Source organism: Oreochromis niloticus, linkage group LG5, assembly GCF_001858045.2.
Source record: "Oreochromis niloticus isolate F11D_XX linkage group LG5, O_niloticus_UMD_NMBU, whole genome shotgun sequence".
Taxonomy (NCBI): Eukaryota; Metazoa; Chordata; class Actinopteri; order Cichliformes; family Cichlidae; genus Oreochromis; species Oreochromis niloticus.
In genome coordinates, this window is record NC_031970.2 from 21162249 (window position 1) to 21176003 (window position 13755).

The 13755-nt window shown below is 37.0% G+C and overlaps 1 long non-coding RNA gene across 1 annotated transcript; it reads right to left on the reverse strand.

Annotated features, from left to right (window-relative positions):
* Positions 1 to 4998: 4998 nt before the first annotated feature.
* On the reverse strand, positions 4999 to 5919 carry LOC109202193 (uncharacterized). The gene is made up of 5 exons (XR_002062136.2): positions 5850 to 5919; positions 5701 to 5719; positions 5268 to 5287; positions 5149 to 5165; positions 4999 to 5047 (listed from the first exon to the last, which is right to left on the reverse strand). It is a non-coding gene; the product is annotated as an uncharacterized LOC109202193 (long non-coding RNA).
* Between the last annotated feature and the right edge of the window lie 7836 nt (positions 5920 to 13755).

The following is a 13755-nucleotide window of genomic DNA, read 5'->3' on the forward strand; positions in this document are numbered from 1 at the left end:
TTCAACTGAGAGATTTTTATGTAAGGCTTTTAAAGCTGTGGGGTTAATTTTTAAGTAACATGAGGTGAGAGGCAGGAGCAATACTAGGCTAACACTAGCTAGCTAGCAAGTTTATAAACCTGGTGTTAAACTGAGAGAAGGCACAAAAACAGTTTGAATAAGATTAAACATTTGCTCAGCAAATCAGTGTATCAGGTTAAGATTCACAGCAATGCCAACAATGATCTCTTGAGCTGAAGCTTCTCCAGCTGAACCAAGGCCATGCAGTGATTTTTAAAGGGGGGTGCCCAAAGTTAAAAAAGGGGCATATAGAACCAGACTGAAGAACAACAACCCACACATATCACTGTCATCAGGTGGGGCCAATGCAAAGCAAACACGACCTATGTTTTACCTGATGGGGTACAATGTTGCTGTTGGGGGGTTCTGCTCCTGCTGCTGGAGGGCAGGGCTGTGTTGATCTGAGACTGCAGACTTTAAAAAGTCCATAGGAGAGATGGTAGCTGATTAAACAAGTGTTATGAGATAATAATAAAATGCAGATTGGTGACAGCGCTTCAACCCATAAGGCAACAAAACTGTGAGAAATAAACTAAGCGCTGCCTGTGAATCACTCTTTGCCTCTCTTCCTCACCTCATCTATCCATCTCCACCTGCTTTTCCATCTGAGAACAAGGCACAATTTGTTATTGCATTAATCTATTATTTAAATATCCACAATTAACAACTCTTGCACCTAATCCATAATAAAGTAATAATAGAAAAATGTTACAGAACCAAAACATTGTGTTTATTATTGTTTTTATACTTGAATACCTCTGCAATGCAACAACTGGTACATGTGTTATTGTTACCTGTGCTCTTTTTAATCCATCTGGTGAGGGATCCACTGCAGCCTCACGCAGCTCCTTTTGTCACTATTTCCTCCTCATGTCCTCACAGGGCATGTTTGGACAATGTTATAGCATGAGTAGTAATTTTTGTAAAAATCTATACACATAAAACACGTGCGCACACACACATACACATGCACATACAGAGACATTTTATACCTTCTCCAGAATACTGTATATACTATGGCCACAAGTTTGCATCATGGGGCTGATCCAGAATCCTTCCATTGTTATTTATGCCTAGTGCTATATTAACAAAGTAATTAAAATAAAAAAATAAGTAATAAATATAAAATAATGTATATATGAGGTTTCAGTTTGTTTGATTATCCACTCTGTGCAGACAGAAAGCTTTTTAAATGTTTAAACTCAAGATACAATAATGTTGCTGCTGTAAAATCACCATTTTGTCATATTTGAAATATAAATCTAATATATTCTGTTTCTTAATGTATACAGTGTTATTTCATCATATCATAACTATAATAATAGGGCTTTGGAGTGTGATGTCATGGAGGGGGCGTGGCCACGATTTTTGGTCGAACCGCCTGTTAGGTTTAATGTATGTGTTGTAGGTTGCCATTTAAAAAGCTAGAATGCTTCTGTTTGCTCTCTGTGTAACCCACGCATATGAGTGTGTGCACAACCTCGATAAGGGGAACAAGCAGCCTTGAGAAGAACAGATTCTATTCAATGAAGGGAGCCACCCGGCTGGGACGAGATACCGACAACATCCTGGGAGAGCTGCACTCCCATCATATAACCACACATTGTATAACCATGCTTGCACAATTACACTTTGTAACCAGATATAGTAATTTCTCATAGGTAATATAGCAACAGGCTTTATGAATATTCATGTGTGTAACCAATAAAAACAACTTGCAGGGGGAAAGCAAGTTGAAGTGGATTGGAGACAACTGCTTCCCTCTCGCGAGTGAAAACTTGAGCTCTGTGTGACCTCGTTCCTGAGTGAGTTTCTGTTTATCCAGCAGTATCAGGGGTAAAACTCTGACACCGCCATGTTAGTAGGCCAAACAAAGGGCTACAGGAGCAAAAGCAGATGGAAACATCAGCTATGGCTCGTACTTGCTGTGTTGTCGGTTGCAATGTTAGATCGCACGATCGGGAAGGGAATAAGCTGAAAAACCTGGGCTCTCTTTTTACCGTTTCCCCTCCTGGAAGCAACGTGAGGGATCTCATGTATGTTACCAAACGAAGACAGCAGGCCTGGATAGTAGCGGTGAGACGAGCTGATATCGAGTTCTCTGCCATCCCCAGTTTTTTGTTGGTGTGCTCACGACATTTTCATTCCGGTAAGTTCTAAAGAAATTCATATTGCTCTTTATAGGCTTTTAGTTTTATTTTCAATGCACTGAGGTCATAGAAAATTAGAACAAACATCTTAATATTTGATGCAGCAGAACTATGTTCTGTTTATGGAGTAGCTTATCGGTGACAACTCCAGAGTAGCAAGTGGAATTTGCCTTGTTTGCGGACGGCTCCTTTTGCCTTTCACTGCAGATGGTGTGTTTATGTTTTCATCTAGAGCAATTTTTGGGGCAGCTGCTGAGGAGAAGTCAATGTTATGTGCAACCTCTGGCTGTATCTTGGTCATATGGTCAACGTACTCACAACGTGGAGGCTTAAAAACGGCCAAATCTTGTACCCAACCGTTTGTGAATTAGATGTGCGCCTCCAGGAATTTATAATTCGCCGTGCATGCGCTGACTCCACAGACAAGGTACGCGACGATATCAGGATAGGACTATGGTGGTAGGTCATCTGGGTTTCCACTCCACTGCCTTATTTCATACGGGTCCACATTACCGATGCACGCTATTTTTTACAAGTACCGTCTCTTGGCGTCTGGGCGCAATCGGTCACGATACAGCCCTTTGTGTTTTGCGCTTATTTTAAGCATGGTTTGTTTCTCTGTTGCTATGCAATTAATGTGCAAAACTTGTCACCTGTGGTGCTAACACATATTGTCATCATAGACAATTGTATGGAAAATGATTACCTCACAGTTCACATCTTAGCCTGTTTTGTTTTAGTTTTAATTTTAATTTTAAAACTCGTGTCAGGAGTTCAGGTAACATTCTTTGCTGATTCTAACATGTGTATCACAGAGGACAACAGTACAATTTTACATGATTCAACCTTGGTCTCAACCAAGGTATACTTGACAAGTTTAGAGCTTTACAAGCTATAAAGCTCTAACACTTAAAAGTTAGTTTAGGAGTATGCAGCTGCGGTATGTTTGCCTCAGAAATAGAGGCATAATTCTACACCACAGAAGCTGCTTCATGTATCTACTTTTTGATCCTACCTCAAACATATTTCTTAAACATTTGTGAGACACTTAATTTTGAAACTGTGCTCATTTGTCATGTGTGGTTGACAAAAACTGCAATGTGATATTGAAGAGGCTGGCCAAAGTAGGTGTTCAACTTTAATGGTAGTTAACTCAGACACTCTTATAAAGTTTCAGTCTTTGCAGGAATGTTGAACTACTAACAGACAGTGTAAATGCTTGTTGCTTTGCTCCATTACCTGCATGGAAAACTTCCCTGTGTCTTCTGTTTGCATATACTGGTGAAGAAATCCTGCCATGGGAGTGGTGAGCAAACTGTGACTAAGAGAAAGTATATGTGGAGAAACTACTGAGGAGATTCACTACAGTGGATTTCGTGTTGAACAATTGTTGCACTATTCACTTTTAAATAAACTCACTGTATCGTTTAAGAGAGTCTGTGATAAGTTCTGATTTACCACTGGGCTCAGTAAGAAGAAGAATGTAAAAATTCCCCAAACTACCAATGTTAGAATGATACATTGTATGGGAACCATGAATGTGCATGACATGCAGCACAACATAAAAGGTGCTGTGTTTTATTGTATATGTGTGGCTTGTGTACTTTTGTCACAGACTGATGGAGAGTAGACCAAAATGCACAACACTGAGGTAGGTAAAATAAACAAAAAAACAAACCTTTGACGATTGAAATGAATGAATCTGAAAAGATGGAAGACTACACACACACACACACAAACAAGGTGGACCGCAGACAGGTGAGGTTATGACAGCGATGGAACTGGATCAAAAGCAGGAAAATAAAATCACAACGAAGCAAGAGAAAACTGAACTTTGTTACAAAGATCACAATGTAGAAAATGTGTTTCGCACACACATTTATTTGGATTTTAGGAGATCTAGTGGACCATGGTTTAACATTTTAATCACAACATAGTAATAAGACAGCATCATAATGGTTTCAGAGGCAAATGTGTTAGAAAGAAAACAGCTTAAAAAGTTAAAAATGAGCTCTACAAGTGACCATGAAAGAAACTCTATTCTAGCACTGAGAGCAGGCTACATAATTATTTCTTTTTTTAAAACAAACTTGTGAGCAATACAAGACCATAGTCATGGTTATCAATGTCATTCTAGAAAGGGAGAGGTATTTACTTAAAAGAATAGGAAACTTAATCTTAATCTTGGATTTCCACCCTGCTGGATAGCTCTTCTGTTGGTTGGGAGTGAATATTCAAACTGAGTCGCAGGAGCACAACTCTTGATCCATGCCCATGTTGCTTCCACCATGCTGGCCACCTCCTGACTGAAGATTTTCTTTGTACCACTTCCTTCCTTCCCCTACATTTGTGTCTCATATACACATATCACAAAAAAGGCATACGTTGAATGGGTAAAGGGTGTTTGCATCTCCCTCAAACTTTACATGTGTTTTTCATTAGTTTATTTATTTTTTGACATGTAGTCTAAGGGTGAAACACGAAATTATCATAAGCCTATGTTTGTTTGTTTTTTTATCAAAAGAATTATAACATGTGAAAGCCTACACATCTCTCTTTTTTTAAAATCTTAAAACAAGCTCAGTTTCTAGCAATTCAGTAAAGTTCAGGTAACAAAAGAATTGTGTTTTCGAAAGTTGCACAATCTGTTTATGAGCGCTGTACAGATGGACGGGGTTTGAAGTGCAGCGATCACTCTACAGAAAAGAAACAGATGAGTACAAATTATTTTTTTTTACATAATTATAATTATTTTTCTTTATTACACAAAGTATGGAAGGAAACTCACCAGTGTTGCTATTGTAGGTGATGATACTGAAGGTGTCGTTATAATCAGCCTGTGAATTATTTCAAAAACATGTTATGTGGAAGGGACAGAGACAGAATAATCACTGCAAAATGTTTTCAAAAACAGTAGTCCTCTATTTTTCACACTTACCACAGATTTCCACTCATCTTAAACAGAAGACAAAGCACAGTACCGTGTGTTTAATGAGGATGTAAATATTGCATTAGCAGTGCAGTGAATGTGCATGAACAGCATGTGGTTTGATTTACCTGTGATGTTGCCTTTTTGTCTAAATGAAAAAAGAAAAGTTTTGTAAAAAATGTTTCATTTTGTGGTTTCTTCATTTTGTGGCTAAAAATGGAATGTGTTTGCAGAAACTTACTAATTCTTCCATTGTATCACTGCTTTATCACTCAAAACCATCACATACGTTAGTAAAATGTTAAATGATAATTATTTATTATTTGAAATTTCTAAATGTAAACTGAATGTTTAATAAGCGCAGCTTTTGGCTCCATGTTGCTCTCATCATATGTTGTGATTGTGTTGTATAGTTTTCCAAAAATCAATTCAAACATTTGACCTGAAGTCAACCCAAAAGAGATCAAGTCTGTATAAAGGGGATGACGCAGTTATTTATATGAAATGAGCTACATAGAAAAAAAGTCACACAAGGTAGTCAAACAAAATTAAATTTCTTACCTCTTGAAACCACATTTCTCTGGAAAATGCCACAAAAAAACAACAACAACCAGCTTTATCAATGTCGGCTTTAAAACCAGACAGTAATGTCAACTCAAAACTAAATTGTAATTAAATCTGAAATTATAAGGTGGGATGTTTAGTCTTACCAGTTTTACTTTGATGAAGGACAAGAGGCAACAACAGCAGGACGACATCCACTGTTATGACTGCCCCAATCATCAATATCATGTTTTGTGCTTTAAAAAAGTTAACAGTTAAGGGGACAAAAAAAGCCTTTGATGGTGGTGTGAGACACAATGTTAAGTCACATTAACTGCTTTGCATTTGTTTAATAAAGATTTAGATGATTTAGATGATTTAGAGTGTGCTGGTGTTTTTGGAGGAATAAAATCATGACAGTAATATTCTATTGCAAAAAGAAAAAAAGTTTAACATTTTCTTAAAATGTTAGTGTGAATCATTGAGAAAATTACATGACAGTTTTGGTTGATCAACTTTAAATATCATGTCCTGGAGACAACATAGTGCTACATAGTAAAAACAAAGCACTGAAGTAAACTATTTGCATCAAACACCCCATGTATTTGGACTGCAGGGCATTTAGCACATTTACTTAAAATAGTTCCATCTCTTAGGGATTTTTTTGCGTGCATTGGTAAAGAACACAATTGTGTGGGTGGTATCTTTAATAATGTTACTGAATAACAAATATCCCATTTAAAACATGGTTAATTTAGTTACATAATGTTGGCTTTACAGAAGTGGTAGGACTGAAAGCATCGGGACTGCTGAGACTTGATTTTACTAGATAGATGCACAAAACTCATTAAAAAGCAAATGCAAACCGATATAATAGCAATACATATAATAAACCCAGTGGTTTATCATGTGGATATCATGTTTTGCCTGTCCAGAGTGTGAAACGGGTATGCATGCTTAATTTATTTACCATACCATACCATACCATACTATCTTTATTTATTAAGCACTTTAACATAAAACCAGAGTTCACAAAGTGCTGTACATGCAAATAGTATAAGCAAAATAAAAATTGAATAAAAATAAGATTTAAAAAAATGATAAAATAAAATAAATATCTAAATAACTAAAATAAAATAAAACATGATAGAACAAATTGAGTCAACCCCTTTAAACAGTGCCAAAGGCTTCAGCGAATAAATATGTTTTAAGAAGACTTTTAAACTCAGAAAGAGAAGAGGCCTGTCTAACGTGCAAGGGCAGATCATTCCACAACTTTGGAGCAGCTACAGCAAAAGCAAGATCACCTTTAAATTTATACTTAGTTTTCGGTACCTTAAGGAGCTGCTGATTGGCAGACCTAAGGGAACGGGCAGGTGTATATGGTTGTAGTAGCTCTGAGAGGTAGGGAGGAGGCCAGGCCATTAAGAGATTTAAAAACAAATAAGAGAAATGTAAAAACAATCCTAAAATGTACAGGTAGCCAGTGGAGTGAAATTAAAATGGGGGTAATGTGCTCAGACTTTTTTGTTCCAGTTAAAAGACATGCTGCAGCATTTTGCACAACCTGCAGACGCCTAATGGATGCATCACTAACCCCACAATAAAGTGTGTTACAATAATCCAGCCTAGATGTAACAAAGGCATGTATTACTGTCTCAAAAAGCTGTTTACATAAGATGGGCTTTATTTTGGCTAATTGCCTCAGATGAAAAAAGCTAGATCTTACAATAGCTCTGACCTGGCTTTCAAGTTTAAGATCTGCCTCCATTTTAACTCCCAGATTAGTGATGACTGGTTTAACATACTGTGCCAGCGAACCAAGATCTATAGAAGTGGTCTCAGAAGCGCCACCAAAAACTATCACTTCTGTTTTCTGCTCATTAAAATGTAAAAAAGTTCAAAGCCATCCAGGCACTTATTTCATCAAGGCATCTGAGCAGAGGGTCTACTCTACTGAGAAGCCATTCATCTTTTTAACCCTTTAAGACCTACCATAGAACCAAGCTTACTTTATATTTTTACATGCTGTAGTGCCATTTTGGGGAGCATTTCAACTATAAATCAATACAACTGTTATAGCCCAAAGTTTAATAATATGTATGCATTAAGTCACTACATAAATTGCAAAAAAGTGCAATAAACTACAAAAAAATTGAAAATCTTTTTTTTTTTTTTTTTTTTTTACATATACTTCTACTTAGAAAAATTTAAGAGGTTTATCCCTCAAAACTTTAAATATAGAAAAGTTGCAAAAAATAGTTTACAACAACAGGAAATTTATTTTGAGTGTCTTCATAGTTTTATTTTTGCGATACACCAATTTTTATATACTGCAGAAAAAACGAAAATAAATCCATCCATCCATCCATCCATCCATCCATTCACTTCCACTTATCCTTTTCAGGGTCGCAGGGGGTGCTGGAGCCTATCCCAGCTGTCATAGGGCAAGAGGCGGGGTACACCCTGGACAGGTCACCAGTCTGTCGCAGGGCTGAAAATAAATCCTATAATGCAAATTTGCAAAGAAAACAGCATGTGCATCAAATTAAACTATTTCCAGCAGTGCAATTTGAGTTCGAAGCATCCCAGAAACTATTCAGAAAAGCATGAAGTCAAACATGACTTTTAAAAACACCAGTATAGGCTTATAAGGCCCCAAAAGTAAAAAACTACATTTTCCGTGAAAAACGACGTCACTTCCGGTTTTGGGCAGGTAATGGCGGACATGCGATAGTTCGCGCTGACGTCTATTTCAATGTAGGAAGTGTTATGAACACCCAATCGGATCGGAAAAGCGTGTTTCTGGAATATTATGTTTTTGTTGCCGTAAGTGCTTTAATTTGCAGTTTTTGCAAAGCCATATGTGGAAGGAAACCGTGACCTAGGACAAGCTGATGGCATAAGATGTACGTACAACTCCTCCGGTTTCATATTCAAAAAAAATTATTGCGCTAGCTTACGTGGTTCCGGTTCTACAGGGATGTAAAAATAGTTACGCAAAACGGAGCATGCCCGCTCCCACCGGTTTTAAAGGGTTAAGTGGGAAATAAATCTGGAAGTCATCGGCATAACAGTGGAAAGAAATCCCATGTTTCCTGAAAATAGAGCCAAGGGGTAGGAGATATAGGGAGAAAAGAAGCGGGCCTAAAACTGAACCCTGTGGGACCCCACATTGAAGAGAAGCAGCAGAGGATGCAAACTCACCACGTTTCACAGAGAAAGTTAGCTCTGCCAAATAGAATCTAAACCACTGCAGTGCGGTACTCCTAACACCCACCAACTGCTCTAAACTAGAAGGGCAGATTCGGTACTATTTAGAGCTTTAAAACCAGATTGGAAAACTTCTAAAATACTGTGTTCTTCTAAAAAGGACATTAATTGCTTGTGAACTACCTTTTCAAGAATTTTTGAGATAAAAGGCAGTTTGGAAATAGGCCTGTAATTTGCAGTAATATCAGGATCAAGAGCAGCTTTCTTGAGTAGAGGCTGAATCACTGCATGTTTAAGATTCACAGGTACAACACCAGAGGACAGACTATTATTTACAATGGATTGTACAAATGGTGCTATAGTGAGAAAAACCTCTTTGAAAAATCGAGGAGGGAGAGCATCATAAGGGGAACCTGTGGGCTTCAGGTGAGAAACCAACTCCTGCAGGCAGAGCAAAGAAACTGGCTCAAACCTGTCAAAGACAGCAGAGCTAAGGACAGGGATAGAAGGGTTGAGAATGGAATGGGAAATCTCAGCGATCTAGTGTTCACCAATCCAAACCTGGTGGAGGTCAACGTGTTCGTGGCTGACTGCGAGTCTACCTATGGTGATGGTAAATGCTGATTTCATGGCAGTCATTGGTGATTCTTTTTCCAATATATTTAGAACAAAAGAAAATGGATTGGTGTAGAAATGAATTAACATGTAGGACTTTTTTGTTTGTTTTTTTGTTCTTGTTGTGCAATCATTTCCAAACAAAGCATTTAAAATGAAATGCACCACTTTAGTATCTGATATTTCTGCATGAATTACAAGCCTTTTAAAAAAAAAGATCCTCTTCCGCTAATCCAATTCAGGGTGCAGCAACCATAGGGCTAGAGGCAGGGTACACCCTGGACAGGTCACCAGTATGTCACGGGGCCAACTGTCATAGTTTAACAATAGAGCCAAAAAGTATAAGGAAATAAATAGAAAGTGTTACAACACTAAATATATGTAATACCATAAAATCTTCTTCATTTGTTTATTTATATGTTCACACAAATGTGTCTCCAAAGAAGGTGACCATACTTAATTTTCCTTGTCAGATGGATTTGTGCATTCATGTGTAAGTTTTTTTGTGCGTGTATGTTGCTTGTGAATGAGTGAGGATGTGAGCCTGCAAGTCTTTAAAGGAACATGGAGTGGCTGCGATGAAGAAGAGTGAGCGTATCAACTTTCTCAGGACTGCTGTTTGCCCTGTGCATTGATGGAACATGTACAGTTTGGTGATCGTCTCTTACTTTGTATGGTGATGGAGGATGGGTTACTGTGTGGTGAAGTCGAAGTCACAGATCCGTATTTCACAGTGTACAAACATCTGACTTTGATGTCAGCAGGTGATCTCTGATGTGAGATTAACAGCAGTTCAGTTCCTGTCAGTGTCTGTAGACACGAGATGACTCCGATACTTTGTTGCTCCCCAGTATGAAAATAACAGTGATAAACTGAGGCAGATGCTGGTGCCTGACAGCGTAATGTGACTGAGTCTGTCTCTGAGATCTCTGCTGTGCTCACTGTGAGTGTTGGTTGAAGAAGAGCTGAAAAATTAGAGTATTATCAATAAATTATATAACTTATGATTTTCTTTATTCCAATCTAAGTAAAGAAATTTAATTGTGGAATAAGACATTTAATAACGATAGTAGCTCAGAGACTGACCTTGCATCTGAATCACATGACAGGACACTGTTAGAAAAAAAAAATTAAGATTGCAAATACATGTGTTAATAAGTCATAAAAACAATGAAACTCCATTTTAAATTCTGTCATATACAGGAGTCAAGATCAAGCTATGGGATTGTTCTACTGAATAAAGTAGCTTTTGGCTCCACACTGTTTAATAAATTCACAAATAAACAGAGCAAAACAATTACGCAGTGAGTCAACATTATAAAAATCTACAGAGGTTCAACTTACAAATGAGGATGACCAACAAAAGGTATCCAGCCATGATAAAACTCAATAACACTGCTGACTGCACAGAAGCTGATGTGTCATTTTGCAGAACTTGTTCACAGAAAAACCACACGAGGCATTAATAAAGAATGACACATCAAGGCCACAGAGCTACACAGTCAACAATCGCTTAAAAGTTCCTGTAAATGTCTTGTTGAGAACCACAAGGCAAAGAGAAGTAAAGATGACCAAAGCAGCATGTACTGTATGTTGATCATATCTGCTCCTTTGGTTGTGTTTCCCAGTTATACATCATGTTTCTGTCATATTAGCAGGTACACAAACGCTTAGCTTTTGTAATAGCCCACTTCCTTTTTGCTATGCAGTCCATGTGCAACACTTGTCACCTTTGGTGCTACTAAGTACAGATCATCATCAAAGAGAAATGCATGTTAAATTGACTTAAATTAAAAAATTCAACTTTTCAGCAAACTTTGTCCTTAGCCCTAAGAATAAACAATGTGTTGTTCCAAACAACTATAATGTGATTATGAAGGGGACGGCCATGTGGTTGTTGGTTTTTGTTTGGTTTTTTGTTGTTCAGTTGTCATGTTGTGGAGTACTTGGTAAAGACCCAAATGCAAGATGCAGTGAGTTAAACAGTAAAAGGTAAGCCATTAATTTCTCTAATAAAGGCCCAAAATAAAGGATTTAGAACAGAGGCCAAGAGATATACTACAAGATAACATATATCCACATAGCACAATGAAATACGCACAAACACAAACAAGCTAAAGCCTGAAATACACAGGAGACATATTTAGGAAACTAACTAATCAAAGGCAAGGATACTGAGTAAGTAAGACTAGAAACAAGACAGAAAGGACACACAGCTACCAAAATAAATCAGGAAGTCAGAAATTATACCTAGATACTTCCTGGGTTTAAAACAGAAAATCTAACAAAGAACTACTGCACAAGGTACTAAAGAACATGAAAATGAAATAAGAAAAGCAAACAAATGAAGAACCAAAAAGAACTTCAAATAAAAAGACAATTTAAGTCTAAAAAACTCTGAACTCAGGGTCAAAAATCCAGGACTATGATATAAATCTGATAATGGTGAACTCAGACATTCTTGTAAAACAAGGTAAGGTAAGGTAACTTTATTTATACCCATAGGTGAATTTGCTTTAAAGAAAAATGATAGCATTTGGCATCCCTTCAAAAAACACATACCTAATACATATAAACCTCACTGTAGCACATATATAGTAATTTAACATTTCGAATCAAAAACAAAAACAGTTCTTATTTAATTCAGTAACAGCAACAGGGACAAAGTAGTTTTTATAACGCTTTGTCCTGCATCTTGGAAATAGAAACCTCCGTCCTCAGGAAAGAAGCTGAAATTCACCCCGTAGAGGATGGGAACCATTTTTAAGGATTGATAAAGCCATCCTCTGTACCTGTTTAGAATACAGGGAGGCTAAACAACACTGTGGCTCACCTATCAGACAACTGGACCATCTCACTATCTGATTCAGTGAGTTTTTCTCTGTGACAGAGGTCTGACCGAACCATGCCACCAAACAAAAGGATAAAACAAACATTAGTGATATGTAGAATCATGCCCTGGTGTTTTAAACTTGTGTCTTTCTAATTAATTTATTTTGTTGTGAAACAGTTCTAATGAAATACAAATTCCAATATACAGTGAATAGACAAGTACTACCTGACATGTTATATTCTGCTGTCACGGCACTTAAAAATGACCTGCTAATGTTATTAACATGAAACAGAGCAAGAAGAAAACCAACTAATCCAGACCAAACCATGACCTTTATTAGGATTAGGGTCACTCTGTGTGGCATTAAATACATTTGGTTATTATTATGAACCTTAATTGGGTAAGAGAGCTTTTGTAATCACAAAACAGTAATAAAATACATCAAAAGGTTTACAAATGTGTATAAAAAGCCAAGGATCTTTGCACCTCAATTTCAACTTTGAAAATATTTCTTTTTACTTTGTATATCTTAAATACAGCAGGATGGACTGGCTTAAGGGATAAACACTGTCAGCAATCATGACATGTGTTACAGTCTACACATGCTGACCTTAAAACAGACATCAGTTTCTATTTCAAAACTTCAACATTAAAAAGAAAGAAAGAAAGTTTAACAATAAATTTCCCAGGCCTGGAACAGCTGGATGAGGGTGTGAAGTACAGCAATCATACTATAGAAAATAAACAGAGAGGCACAAATGAACTAATCTTAGTTAAATATAATTGTTTTCTATCATTATGAAAAATGTGAAGTATTTCATATATTTTTCACATATATTGTGTCAAAACAACTTATTGTCCATGTCACATGTGAAACATGCCTGTAGCATGTTTTTAGTTTCAGTAGAAGAGCTCCTGCCTTTGTTCAGCTCATCAAAGCTGCAGTTATAGGTGACAGTACTGTAGGTGTCACTATCAGCCTGTAAATTATTTCAAACAGATGTTGGGTGGAAGGGACAGAACTGTGACTATGACTACTAACTGAGTAGAAAGTTTTTGAAATATTCTTCAACTTTTGAGACTTACCATAGACTTCCAGTTATCTAAAACAGAACAATAAAATGGTTTAAATAATCAAGTATGAATAGACTACATCACTGCAGTGAAAGCAAATGAGTAATATACATTTTGTGTTACCAGTCATGTTGCCTTTGTTTCTATGTGGAAAAAAAGAAAAAGAGAGTTTTTGTTTTTTTAAAAAAAGGTTTCTTCATTCCAGTAGAAAGAAGACAATACACTCATTTCGTGTCACTGAAAATCAAAGCTTAATTTGTTCTTGGCTAACATCTCTTCCCAGTTTTATCACTTGAGCACTGGGAAAATAACTGTTCACTTTAATGCAGCTCATTAAG